Source organism: Apodemus sylvaticus, chromosome 2, assembly GCF_947179515.1.
Source record: "Apodemus sylvaticus chromosome 2, mApoSyl1.1, whole genome shotgun sequence".
In the NCBI taxonomy this organism is placed as follows: domain Eukaryota; kingdom Metazoa; phylum Chordata; class Mammalia; order Rodentia; family Muridae; genus Apodemus; species Apodemus sylvaticus.
Window position 1 is genome coordinate 25,272,613 of NC_067473.1, and position 14,182 is coordinate 25,286,794.

Genomic DNA, 14,182 nt, shown 5'->3' on the forward strand with positions numbered 1-14,182 from the left:
ACTACCTAGCCAGTGAGTCAATCAATTCAGGAATTTATTCCCTTTCCTGTACAAACAATACCCCTTGGGGGAGAACTAAGGCGACTGCCCTGCCAACACATGTCCAAGAGAAGAAACAGACTTTAAGTCCCTGTTGCTGAAAGTGTAGTGAGAGAACTCTGGTTCATATAATTTACTGTTAGAGTTTTGACTGCTGTTTGATTTTTTGCTGTTTTGTTACTTGTTATGTTATTGGATATTATATATTATTGTTATTGCTTTTTTCTTTATGTTTTTCACTGTTTATAGTAATTATCTTTAAAAGTCTGTTTTTGAAATGTATTTCTGATGAATAAAAATTTATTTGTAACTCCTCACTTTTGAGACCATATTACTTATTCAGGTTTTCTGTCCTATCCTGTAGACATAGACCTCACAACCACAGATGGATCTCTGTAAGCCCCAGGAAGCCTGGCTACAGACTAATTTCAAAGCCCACTAGGGTATACAAGACAATGGTCTTTTGTATGAATAATGTAGCTTCTCACATGGATACACACTGTAGGATGTAATCACTGACATACTCTCTCCATGCTGTCATATATTCTCCTACTCCCAAAATATAGAACTCTATTTGAATGGAGACTGCAGCTCATATCTATTTAATATAGCCCATGAATTTCTACCTAGAGCAATCAGACAACAAAATGACATCAAGGGCATACAAAAGGTAAGGGACAATGTCAAAGTATTGCTATTTATACATAATATGATAGTATACTTAAGTGATTCCTAAAGATGTACATAAGAACTATACCTGATAAACACCTACAGGGAAAGTCTCTTGATTCATAATGAACTTAAAAAAGTCAGTAGCTGTTTTTATTGAAAGGATAAAGAAGCTGAAAAAATTAGGAAAACACAACATACAGTACCCAGAATTAATAAACTGTATCTTGGTATAAGTTTATGCAAGCAATGAAAGACCTTTAAGACAAGATTTTCAAATCTATGCTCCAAATGCAAGTGCACCCTCATTAGTCAAAGAATCTCTACTAAAGCTCAAATCACACATTGCACCTGACCCAATAGTTGTGGGTGACGTCAAAACCCCACTCTCCTCAATGAACTGATCAGGAAAGCAGAAACTAAACAGGGACACAGTGAAACAAACTGAAGTTTTGGACCAATTGGATTTAACAGATATATATAGAGAGAACATTTTATCCTAAAGCAAAAGAATATATATTTTTCTCAGCACCTCATGGTACTTTCTCCAAAATCGACCATATAATTGGTCACAAGACATACCTCAACAGATATAAGAAGATCAAAATAATCCCATACCTACTATCAGATCACTATGGAGTAAGAGTTGTCCTCAATAGCAACAAAAACAACAGAAAGCCCACATACACAGGGAAGCTGAACAATACTCAATGACACCTTGGTCAAGGAAGACATAAAGAAATCAAAGACCGTTTAGAATTTAAAGAAAATAGAGGCACCACATACCCAAATTATGAGACACAATGAAAGCAGTGCTAAGAGGAAAACTCATAGCCCTGAGTGCCTCCAAAAAGAAACTGGAGAGAGCATACATTAGCACCTTAACGATACACCTGAATGGCCTGGAACAAAAATGTTAATCTACCCAGGAGGAGTAGAAGACAGGAAAACATCAAACTCAGGGCTGAAATCAATCAAGTAGAAACAAAGAGAACCATCCAAAGAAAAATCTGTAAAAAATTATCATGAGAAGGAAAGAGTTCCCATGGTCAGAGTTAACAAGGATTACCATAGAGAAAATGGACATCTGAGGGAAAGCAACTTACAGATACAATACATTCCTATCAAAATCCCAACACAATTAATTACAGGTCTTGACAGAGCCCTTCTTCTGTTCATATGGATAAACAAAAAGCCCAGTGTCTTAGTTAGGTTTTCCTTTACTGTGAAAAGACACAACAACCAAAGCAACTTTGTTATAAGAGGCAACATTTAATTGGGGCTGGGTGACAGGTTCCGAGGTTAAGTCCATTAGTCCATTATCATTATTGAGAATAGAGCAGAGTCCAAGATGGTAGGGCACTGGAGAAGCTGTGAGAAGGGGCTGTGTCTTCTTCTCCATGCAAACAGAAGGCTGTCTAGTTTATAGCTACATGAGCTACCAATCTCACTGTCACACACCTACTCCAAGGAGGCCACAACTTTTAACAGTGGTATTGCCTTGGTCAAACTTATTGAAACCACACATTCCACTTCCTGGCTAACATAAGCTTGATCAACTGGATAAGTCTATTGTGGCCATACCTATCCATAGCATAACAGAAAATATTCTTAATCCAACTCAGAGGTCCCATAGATCATAAGAGGTTCAAAAATGTTAAAAGTCCAAAATTCAAAGTCTCTTCTTACATACACACAATCTAAAGTGTAATCCCCTATAAAATCAAAATATGTAAATCACAGGCATCTAATATCACAAGATATATACCACCATTTAAAAATGTCATACTGAGAAAGTACCAGATTAAAGCAAGACAAAAACAAAGCTTCTCAAACTGCAACTCAAAGTTTCCCTGTGTGAACATATATGTTACAAATGAATAGGCACCCACATTCATAAAATAAACTTTACTAAAGCTCAAATCATGCATTGCATCTCACACAATAATAGTGGGAGACTTCAACACCACATCCTCATCATTGGACAGATCATGGAAACCCAAACTAAACAGATACAGAATGAAACTAACAGCAGTTATTGACTATGTTATAACAGATATCAAAATAGTATTTTATCATAAAGCAGAAGAATATACCTTCTCAGCAACTCATGGTACCTGCTCCAAAGTTGACCATCCTCTCCATCACAAAACAAGCTACTACTGATACAAGAAAATGGAAATAATTCCATGTATCCTATTGGATCACCACAGTCTTAGGCTGGTCTTCAATGGCAACAAAAACAACAGAAATCCCACATACATGTAGAAACTGAACTATACCCTACTCAATGAAAACTTGGTCAAGGAAGAAATAAGAAAACATTTTAGAATTTAACGAAGATGAAGATACAACATCCCCAAGCTTAAGGGACACAATGAATGCAGTGCTAAGATGAACACTCAAAGCTCTGGGTGCATCCATAAAGAAACTGAAGAGAGCATACACTAGAAGCTTGACAGTACACCTGAAAGCTCTAGAACAAAAAGAAGCAAATACATCCAAGATGAGTAAATGGCAAAATCACACTTGAATTAGCAAAAGGCTCATTATCAGTGGACATCTTTTGTCCCCCACCCCATTGCCTTTTATCCCCAACTTGTTTAGTTTTGGAGGCAGGGTCTCAATACACTGTAGCCCTGTCTGGCCTGAAACACTGAGATCCATTGCCTCTGCCTCACAAATGCTGGAATCATAGGCATGTGCCACCATGGCCAGCACCAAGTTGTATTTCTTTTTTTTTTTTTTTTTTTTTTGAATGCTCACTAAAATATTTAATTAAAATATGGGGACAATTTTCTTTAATGTTTCATTTATCACATTATTTAAGAGTACTCTGTAGTTTGCATTTAAAAATTCAGGCACTAAAAATAGCACCTTTCTCAAAAACGTAAATAAAAGACAATGTCAAGTAGCCAGAAAAACTAGTGACATATAGGGCACTGTTTGTCTTTCTTTTTTTTTTTTTTTTTGTCTTTTTTTTTATTTGATATAATTTATTTACATTTCAAATGATTTCCCCTTTTCTAGCCCCCCCCCCACTCCCCGAAAGTCCCATAAGCCCCCTTCTCTTCCCCTGTCCTCCCTCCCACCCCTTCTCAGTTCCCCGTTCTGGTTTTGCCAAATACTGTTTCACTGAGTCTTTCCAGAACCAGGGACCACTCCTGCTTTCTTCTTGTATCTCATTTGATGTGTGGATTATGTTTTGGGTATTCCAGTTTTCTAGGTTAATAACCACTTATTAGTGAGTGCATACCATGATTCACCTTTTGAGTCTGGGTTACCTCACTTAGTATGATGTTCTCTAGCTCCATCCATTTGCCTAAGAATTTCATGAATTCATTGTTTCTAATGGCTGAATAGTACTCCATTGTGTAGATATACCACATTTTTTGTATCCACTCTTCTGTTGAGGGATACCTGGGTTCTTTCCAGCATCTGGCAATTATAAATAGGGCTGCTATGAACATAGTAGAGCATGTATCCTTATTACATGGTGGGGAATCCTCTGGGTATATGCCCAGGAGTGGTATAGCAGGATCTTCTGGAAGTGAGGTGCCCAGTTTTCGGAGGAACTGCCAGACTGATTTCCAGAGTGGTTGTACCAATTTGCAACCCCACCAGCAGTGGAGGAGTGTTCCTCTTTCTCCGCACCCTCTCCAACACCTGCTGTCTCCTGAATTTTTAATCTTAGCCATTCTGACTGGTGTAAGATGAAATCTTAGGGTTGTTTTGATTTGCATTTCCCTAATGACTAATGAAGTGGAGCATTTTTTAAGATGCTTCTCCGCCATCCGAAGTTCTTCAGGTGAGAATTCTTTGTTTAACTCTGTACCCCATTTTTTAATAGGGTTGTTCGGTTTTCTGGAGTCTAACTTCTTGAGTTCTTTATATATATTGGATATTAGCCCTCTATCTGATGTAGGATTGGTGAAGATCTTTTCCCAATTTGTTGGTTGCCGATCTGTCCTCTTGATGGTGTCCTTTGCCTTACAGAAACTCTGTAACCTTATGAGGTCCCATTTGTCAATTCTTGCTCTTAGAGCATACGCTATTGGTGTTCTGTTCAGAAACTTTCTCCCTGTACCGATGTCCTCAAGGGTCTTCCCCAGTTTCTTTTCTATTAGCTTCAGAGTGTCTGGCTTTATGTGGAGGTCCTTGATCCATTTGGATTTGAGCTTAGTACAAGGAGACAAGGATGGATCAATTCGCATTCTTCTGCATGCTGACCTCCAGTTGAACCAGCACCATTTGTTGAAAAGGCTATCTTTTTTCCATTGGATGTTTTCAGCCTCTTTGTCGAGGATCAAGTGGCCATAGGTGTGTGGGTTCATTTCTGGATCTTCAATCCTGTTCCATTGATCCTCCTGCCTGTCACTGTACCAATACCATGCAGTTTTTAACACTATTGCTCTGTAGTATTGCTTGATGTCAGGGATACTGATTCCCCCAGATTTTCTTTTGTTGCTGAGAATAGTTTTAGCTATCCTGGGTTTTTTGTTGTTCCAGATGAATTTGATAATTGCTCTTTCTAACTCTGTGAAGAATTGAGTTGGGATTTTGATGGGTATTGCATTGAATCTGTATAGTGCTTTAGGCAAAATGGCCATTTTAACTATATTGATTCTACCGATCCATGAGCATGGGAGGTTTTCCCATTTTTTGAGGTCTTCTTCCATTTCCTTCTTCAGAGTCTTGAAGTTCTTGCCATACAGATCTTTCGCATGTTTGGTAAGAGTCACCCCAAGATACTTTATACTGTTTGTGGCTATTGAGAAGGGGGTCATTTCCCTAATTTCTTTCTCAGCCTGCTTATCCTTTGAGTATAGGAAGGCCACTGATTTGCTTGAGTTGATTTTGTAACCTGCCACTTTGCTGAAGTTGTTTATCAGCTGTAGGAGCTCTCTAGTGGAGTTCTTTGGGTCACTTAGGTAGACGATCATGTCGTCTGCAAATAATGATAGTTTGACTTCCTCCTTTCCAATTTGTATCCCTTTGACCTCCTTATGTTGTCGAATTGCCCGAGCTAGTACCTCAAGTACAATATTGAAAAGATAAGGAGAAAGGGGGCAGCCTTGTCTGGTCCCTGATTTCAGTGGGATTGCTTCAAGTTTCTCTCCGTTTAGTTTGATGCTGGCTACCGGTTTGCTGTATATTGCTTTTACTATGTTTAGGTATGGGCCTTGAATTCCTGTTCTCTCCAAGACTTTAAGCATGAAAGGATGCTGAATTTTGTCAAATGCTTTTTCAGCATCCAATGAAATGACCATGTGGTTTTGTTCTTTGAGTTTGTTTATGTAGTGGATTGTATTGATGGATTTCCGTATATTGAACCAACCCTGCATTCCCGGGATAAAGCCTACTTGATCATGGTGGATGATCGTTTTGATGTGTTCTTGGATTCGGTTGGCAAGAATTTTGTTGAGTATTTTTGCATCGATGTTCATAAGGGAAATTGGTCTGAAGTTCTCTTTCTTTGTTGGATCTTTGTGTGGCTTTGGTATCAGCGTAATTGTGGCTTCGTAGAAGGAATTGGGTAGTGTTCCTTCTGTTTCTATTTTGTGGAATAGTTTGAAGAGTATTGGTGTTAACTCTTCTTTGAAGGTCTGGTAGAATTCTGCACTGAAACCATCTGGTCCTGTGCTTTTTTTGGTTGGAAGACTTTCTATGACTCCTTCTATTTCTTTAGGCTTTATGGGACTGTTTAGATGGTCTAGTTGGTCCTGATTTAATTTTGGTATTTGGTATCTGTCAAGGAAATTGTCCATTTCCTCCAGATTCTCCAGTTGTGTTGAGTACAGGCTCTTGTAGTAGGATCTGATGATTTTTTGGATTTCCTCAGTTTCCGTTGTTATGTCTCCCTTTTCATTTCTAAGTTTGTTAATTTGGATACTTTCTCTGTGCCCTTTGGTCAGTCTGGCTAAGGGTTTATCTATCTTGTTGATTTTCTCAAAGAACCAGCTCCTAGTTTTGTTGATTTTTTGTATGGTTCTCTTTGTTTCTACTTGATTGATTTCGGCCCTGAGTTTGATGATTTCCTGCCTTCTACTCCTCCTGGGTGAAATAGCTTCTTTTTGTTCTAGGGCTTTCAGGTGTGTCATTAAGTTGGTAATGTATGCTCTCTCCATTTTCTTTTTGGAGGCACTCAGGGCTATGAGTTTTCCTCTTAGCACTGCTTTCATTGTGTCCCATAGATTTGGGTATGTTGTGTTTTCATTTTCATTGTGTTCTAAAAAGTCTTTAATTTCTTTCTTTATTTCTTCCTTGACCAAGGTGTCATTGAGTAGAGTATTGTTCAATCTCCACGTGTTTGTGGGTTTTCTGTTGTTTCTGTTGCTATTGAAGACCACTTTTATTCCATAGTGATCAGATAGGAGGCATGGGATTAGTTCTATCTTTTTATATTTGTTGAGGTCTGTCTTGTGACCAATTATATGGTCGATTTTGGAGAAGGTACCATGAGGTGCTGAAAAAAAGGTATATTCTTTTGTTTTAGGATAGAATGTTCTATATATATCAGTTAAATCTAATTGGTCCAAAGCTTCAATTAGTTTCATTGTGTCCTTGTTTAGTTTCTGTTTTCCTGATCGGTCCATTGAGGAAAGTGCAGTGTTGAAGTCACCCACAATTATTGTGTTAGGTGCAATGTGTGCTTTGAGTTTTAATAAAGTTTCTTTTATGAAAGAGGGTGCCCTTGCATTTGGAGCATAGATGTTCAGGATTGAGAGTTCTTCTTGTTGTATTTTTCCTTTGACCAGCAAGAAGTGTCCCTCAGAGTCTCTTTTGATGACTTTGGGTTGAAAGTCAATTTTATCTGATATTAAAATGGCTACTCCAGCTTGTTTCCTGAGACCATTTGCTTGTAAAATTGTCTTCCAGCCTTTTACTCTAAGGTAGTGTTTGTCTTTGACCCTGAGGTGTGTTTCCTGTAAGCAGCAAAATGTAGGGTCCTGTTTACGTATCCAGTCAGTTAGTCTGTGTCTTTTTATTGGGGCATTGAGTCCATTGATGTTAAGAGATATTAAGGAATAGTGATTGTTACTTCCTATCATTTTTGACGTTATTTTTTAAATTTGATTGCTTAACTTATTTGGGTTTGATGAAAGGTTACTATCTTGCTTTTTTCAGGGTGGAGTTTCCCTCCTTGTATTGGTGTTGTCCTCCTATTATCCTTTTTAGGGCTGGGTTTGTGGATAGATATTGGGTGAACTTGGTTTTGTCGTGAAATATCTTAGTTTCTCCATCTATGGTGATTGAGAGTTTTGCTGGATATAGTAGTTTTGGTTGGCATTTGTGTTCTCTTAGAGTCTGCATGAGATCTGCCCAGGACCTTCTAGCCTTCATAGTCTCAGGTGAAAAGTCTGCTGTGATTCTGATAGGTCTTCCTTTATATGTTACTTGGCCTTTTTCTCTTACTGCCTTTAGTATTCTTTCTTTGTTTAGAACATTTGGTGTTTTGATTATTATGTGACGGGAAGTATTTCTGTTCTGGTCCAGTCTGTTTGGAGTTCTGTAGGCTTCTTGTATATTCATGGGCATCTCTCTCTTTAGGTTAGGGAAGTTTTCTTCCATAATTTTATTGAAGATATTTGCTGGCCCTTTAAGTTGTAAATCTTCACTCTCATCTATGCCTATAATCCTTAGGTTTGGTCTTCTCATTGTGTCCTGGATTTCCTGGATATTTTGGGTTACAAGCTTTTTGCACTTTGCATTTTCTTTAACTGTTGAGTCCATGGTTTCTATGGAATCTTCAGCATCTGAGATTCTTTCTTCTATCTCTTGTATTCTGTTGTTGATATTTGCATCTCTGTCCCCTGATTTCTTCCCAAGGCTTTCTATCTCCAAAGTTGTCTCCCTTTGAGTTTTCTTAGTTGTTTCTACTTCTGATTTTAGATCCTGGATGGTTTTGCTTAGCTCCTTCCCTTGCATCTTTGTGTTTTCCTGTAATTCTTTAAGAGATTTTTGTGTTTCCTCTTTCATGAGCTCAGCCTGTTGACCAAAGTTCTCCTGTATTTCTTTAAGAGATTTTTGTGTTTCGTCTTTCATGACCTCAGCCTGTTGAGCAAAGTTCTCCTGTATTTCTTTAAGTGTTTTTTGCATTTCCTCCTTGTTGGCTTTTGTATTCTCCTGGATTTCTTTCAATGATTTTTGTGTTTCCCTTGCAAGGGCTTCTAACTTTTGATCCATTTTCTCCTCAATGTCCTTCATGTGTTCCTGTACCAGCATCATGACCAGTGATTTTAAATCCAAATCTTGTTTTACTGGTGTGATGGGGTATCCAGGACTTGCTGGTAGAGGAGAATTTGGTTCAGATGTTGCCATATTGCCTTGATTTCTGTTAGTGACGTTTCTGCGTTTGCCTTTTGCCATCTAGCTCTCACTGGTGTTACTTGGTCTTGTCAGTGCTGGACTCACCAGTGCAAGCTGCCCCTTCCCCGTTGGCCTCTGGTGCACAGCTTACACTCTGCACTGCCTAGAGACAGGGTGCTGTTGTCCAGGCTGTTCAGATCCCGAAGCAGGCACCTGAAGGCTCCCGCTGGGGCCCGCAGGATTTATTGGAGCACACCGACTTCTCCCAGCTGGCCGCCCGGAAGCCCCCACTAGCCTCTTGAGGGACCTGGAGATGTGGCGGCCACCCAGGCTGATCTGAAGCGGAGAGAGTTGAGCTGGGGGCTTCTGCCTGAGGCCTTGCCCCAGATTGTGTCTGTGGACCAGGTGGAACCCGTGTGCACCCCCAGGGAGCTCCGAAGGTGAATGTTGCTGTGACCTCCCCTGTGCTCCGCTCACTCCGCTGGGCAGCCGATTTCCCCAACCGGGCTGGCGCACACTAGGTTAGCCTTGTCGCCTGGGCCCTGAGTCCAGGCAAACGCCTGGGAGGCCAAGGTCCGAGCAAAGTTCCCCTAGGGCTATGTCTGTTATTTGGGTCCGCCAGGTGACCTGGATGGCGGGCGTGCGCGTCCGCGCTCCGTGAAAGCACCGGGAGAGTCTGTTGTGCTAATAACCTCCTGGGCTGGTTGACACACAGATGGCCCACCAAGCCGCCCAGTTCTTGGGGTCAGTCCTGTGCCTTTTGGGGCCTAGACCCCCGTTTTGTTAGCCTCAGGCTACGCTTGTTAGCAGTCTCTGCCCTCCAGAGCACTCTGGCTCCTGTAGGCAAAATGGCGGCGCGTGCACCGGCCGGGGCAAAAAAAAAAACTCCTGGCTGGGTTGGCGCCCCGATGGCCACTCGAACAGCACAGGGCCTGGGTGCAGGCCAACGCCCGTCTGGCTCAGACCCCTGCGGTGTTGGGCCTAGGATTATGTTTGTGTACCTCAGTCTGACCGATCTCTGGAGCCCGGGATCAAGATGGCGGTGAGTCTCTCCTGACTGGCGGGCAGCCGAGTTCTGAAGTGGCTTCCGTGCAGCGAAAGGCTCCGCAGAACCGCAGTTGCTTGCCGCCCGGCTGGTCAGCGAAGGTCAGTGGTCGTGGGCGCAGGGCCTAACTGGACCCTGTGTCGCCTTGGTTCCACTGCTGATGGCCCTTCAGCTGGAGCAGCCACTGCTACCGCCGCCGCCGCCGCCGCCCAAGTTGTATTTCTATTTTTTTCTTTTTATGTGTATGAGTGTTTACCTGTATGTATGTATATATGTACACTGCATATAGGGCCTAGTGCACACAAAGATCAGAAGAGGCACCAGATTCCATGAAACTGGTTCTGGGAACTAAACTCATGTCTTCTACTAGATCAACCTGTGGTCTTAGCAGCTAAGCTGTCCCTGAAGCTCACACAACATGAATTTATATAACTTAGTAGTAGGATGAATAGGAACTTTAAGGACTTTAAGTAATGCAAAGAGGAAAATCCATAGCCCTGAGTTCCTCCATAAAGAAATTAGAGAGATCTTACATTAGCAGCTTAACTGATCATCTGAAAGCTCTAGAACAAAAAGAAGCAAACACACTCAAGAGGAGTAGATGGCAGGAAATAATAAAATTCAGGATGAAAATCAATCAAGGATAAAGAAACAGAATTATACCAAGAATCAACAAAACCAGGAGCTGGTTCTTTGAGAAAATAAACAAGATAGATAAATCCTTAGCCAGACTAACTAGGGGGCATAGAAACACTATCCAAATTAACAAAATAAGAAATGAAATGGAAGAAATAACAACAGAAACTGCAGAAATTAAAAAAAAATCTACTCAGATTCAGATTCTAATAAAAAGGAATGCATTCAACAAAAGTGGAAAATCTGGATGAAATAGATAATTTTTCTGGACAGATACCACTTACTAAAATTAAATCAGGATAAACCGTCTATATAGCACCATGCCCCACCCAAAGAAATAGAAGCAGTCATTAGAAGTCTTGCAAGCAAAAATATCCAGATGATTTTAGTGCAGAATTCTATCAGAACTTCAAAGAAGATCTACTACCAATACTTATCAAATGTTTTCAAAAAAGAGAAACAAAAGGAACATCATGGAATTCAGTCTATGAAGACACATTTATAGATTCCAAAACCATAAACAGAACCAAAAAAGAAAGAAAACTTCAGACCAATTTCAGTTATGAATATCAATGCAAAAATAATCAATAAAATTCTCACAAACTGAATCAAGGACCACATCAAAACAATCACTCACCTTGATTAAGTAGGCTTCATTCAGGAATGGTTCAATGTATGGGAATCCATCAATGTAATCCACTCTATTAAAAAACTCAAAGATAATAACGACATGATTATCTCATTAAATACTGAAAAAGCACTGGACAAAAGACAACACCCATTCATGTTAAAAGTATTGGAGAGATCAGGAATTCAAGCTTCATACCTAAATATAAGAAAAGCAATATACAGCAAACCAATAGCCAACATCAAACTAAATGGGGAAAAGCTCAAAGCAATCCAATTAAAATCAGGGACAAGGCAAGGCCCTACCTATTCAAAATAGTACTTGAAGTTCTAGCTAGAGCAATAAGACAACACAAGGAGGACAAAGGGATACAGATTGGAAAGGAAGGAGTCAAAATATCACTCTTTTCAGTTGATATGATAGTATACTAAAGGGACCCCAAAATTTCTACCAGAGAGATCCTCCAACTTCAGCAAAGTGGCTGGAAGTAAAATTAATTCTACCAAATCATCAGCCATTCCTCTACTCAAAGTATAAATTGGCTGAGTAAGATATTAGGGAAATTATACCTTTCACAATAGTCACAAATAATATAAAATATCTTGTTATGACTCTAAACCTCTAATGAAGCAAGTGAAAAATCTGTTTGGCAAGAACTTCAAATCCCTGAAGAAAGAAATCAAAGAACTAAAAGATGGAAAAATGTCCCAAGCTCGAGGATCAGCATGATTGACAGAGTAAAATGACATCTCACAATCTTGCAATCTACAGGTTTAATGCAAACCCCATCAAAATTCCAAGTCAATTCTTCAGAGTTAGAAAGAAAATTTCTCAGATTCATTTGAAATAACACACACACACACACACACACACACACACAATAATGAAAACTATTCTCAATAATAAAATAACTTCTGGTGGAATCACTATCCCTGGACTCAAACTAGGCTATAGAGCAATATTGACAAAAACTGCATGGCATTGGAACAGGCACAGGCCAGTAGTTCAATGGAATAGAATTGATGACCCAGAATTGAACCCACACACCTATGGCCACTTGATCTTTGACAAAGAAGCTAAAACCATCCAGTGGAATAAAGACAGCATTTCCATTAAATAGGGCTGGTTCAAGTGGAGTTAAGAATGTAGTAGAATGCCGATTGATCCATTTTTCCCCTCAAGCCCTCCCCTAAGCCCCACCCCCTCATGGAGATATTTTATTAGACATAAATTACTTGGTCAAGAGTTTGAATCATTAACTGCTCAGACTAGTCCAACCTGCTGCTGAGAGCAGCTATGAATACAGGACAAACACAAAACTTAAATCTTAACTTTTTTATGCGATTTTGTTCTCCAGGGTGACGTTAGCAGTGAACAATGTCAAAAGGTTGCACCAAGCATCTTCTGGCTCCTCAATGCCCAGAGCCTTGAAAGGACAGGGAGGAGCCTGGAAGCAGCAGGGAGCTATGCTATGGTCTGGGAGCAGTGGCTGATTGTGCATTCCTGACCTTCTGGCACTAGGCAGGTTCCTAGGGCAGTGGGACTGGGAACAGGGGAGGGTAAAGAGGGTCATTCTGGATCCCATTAAGTTGGTAATGGAAACCAACCATCACATGATTTCCCCTTTGATACTCAACCACTTCCTATGTTACACTTAATTTCCAAATAAAGACAATAAAAGTGCTTGGAATGTAACATAACTCTAATATGCTTGCCTGGCAGGTATGAAGCCCTGGTTTGAGTACCAGCCCCACATAAGTTGGACATGATGGTACACAGATGTAGTGCTTAAAGTTGGGATGTTCTCTAAGCAGTTCAGAAGTTCAAAGCTATCCTGAGCTACATAGATACTGATCCTTTCTTATATAAAACAAACTGGATATCTATGAGAACCTGTCCTAAAACAAACAAAAAGGCAACGGTATTATAAGTTTACCTAACATGATATAACTATCCCCATACAACCTAAACACATTAATTATTCTCCAAGACAAAATAGTGAAGCCTCTTTTGGAATGTTTACAGTTTAAATATGCTAATATAAATTAAAAACTTAAGTACTCATATCAACTCAGTGCTATGTTATATAATAACATAGGAAAGGAAGGAAAACATGGATGTTATATACAAGAAGACACATATTGGCACACATAGACATCTATCCTATGTATACATATACAAATGTATCCTTAACAAAATGGGACAAAATCACTCATGACATTTATACTCCTCATTTCTGTAACTGGTCATATGGACACAGCTGGTATTATCTGCCTATGGCCTTGTTTTTTGTTTTCTTGGTTTTTTTTTTCTTTTCTTGTGAATGTGAGTGTAGGCACACATGTGCCATTACACATATGAGGTAGAAAGAAGACACAACGATGGGACACAACCTCTGTCTCATCTTCTACCTTCTTTGAGACAGGCTCTCTTGTCACCTGCTGCTCTGTGTGCCAGGCTGGCTGATCCATATGTTTTCAGGGACTCTCCTGTCTCTACCAGCTTCCTTTCTGTAGGAGCGCTGGGGCTGCAAATGCCCACAAGCACATTCAAGCCTTTGTGGATTCTGGGATCTGAGGTTCAAGTCATCATGCTTGTATGCAGTTCTCCTTCTTCCCACTTATCTTTAAGCATTTGCACCAAGTCCTGCTGTTTTAGAATGGTTAAACCAATGAGGCCTTTCTGCAAGTCTATCCATTTCCTTCACCTATGCTTTAGGTGTTACTTAAACAAAGATGGCTTTCCTGTAATGGCCTCTAATTTCTGTGAGTATCTGGATTTAATCTGCAAATGATCAACACCTGAACAGGAACTAAGAATAATGATAGAGTGAAGTGCTGAACCTGAGATGTTTG

The 14,182-nt window shown here is 40.0% G+C and overlaps 1 pseudogene; it reads right to left on the bottom strand.

Annotated features, from left to right (window-relative positions):
• The window catches only part of LOC127677322 (guanine nucleotide-binding protein subunit alpha-12-like), a 38,335-nt pseudogene that overhangs the window by 12,433 nt on the left and 11,720 nt on the right, over nucleotides 1–14,182 (bottom strand).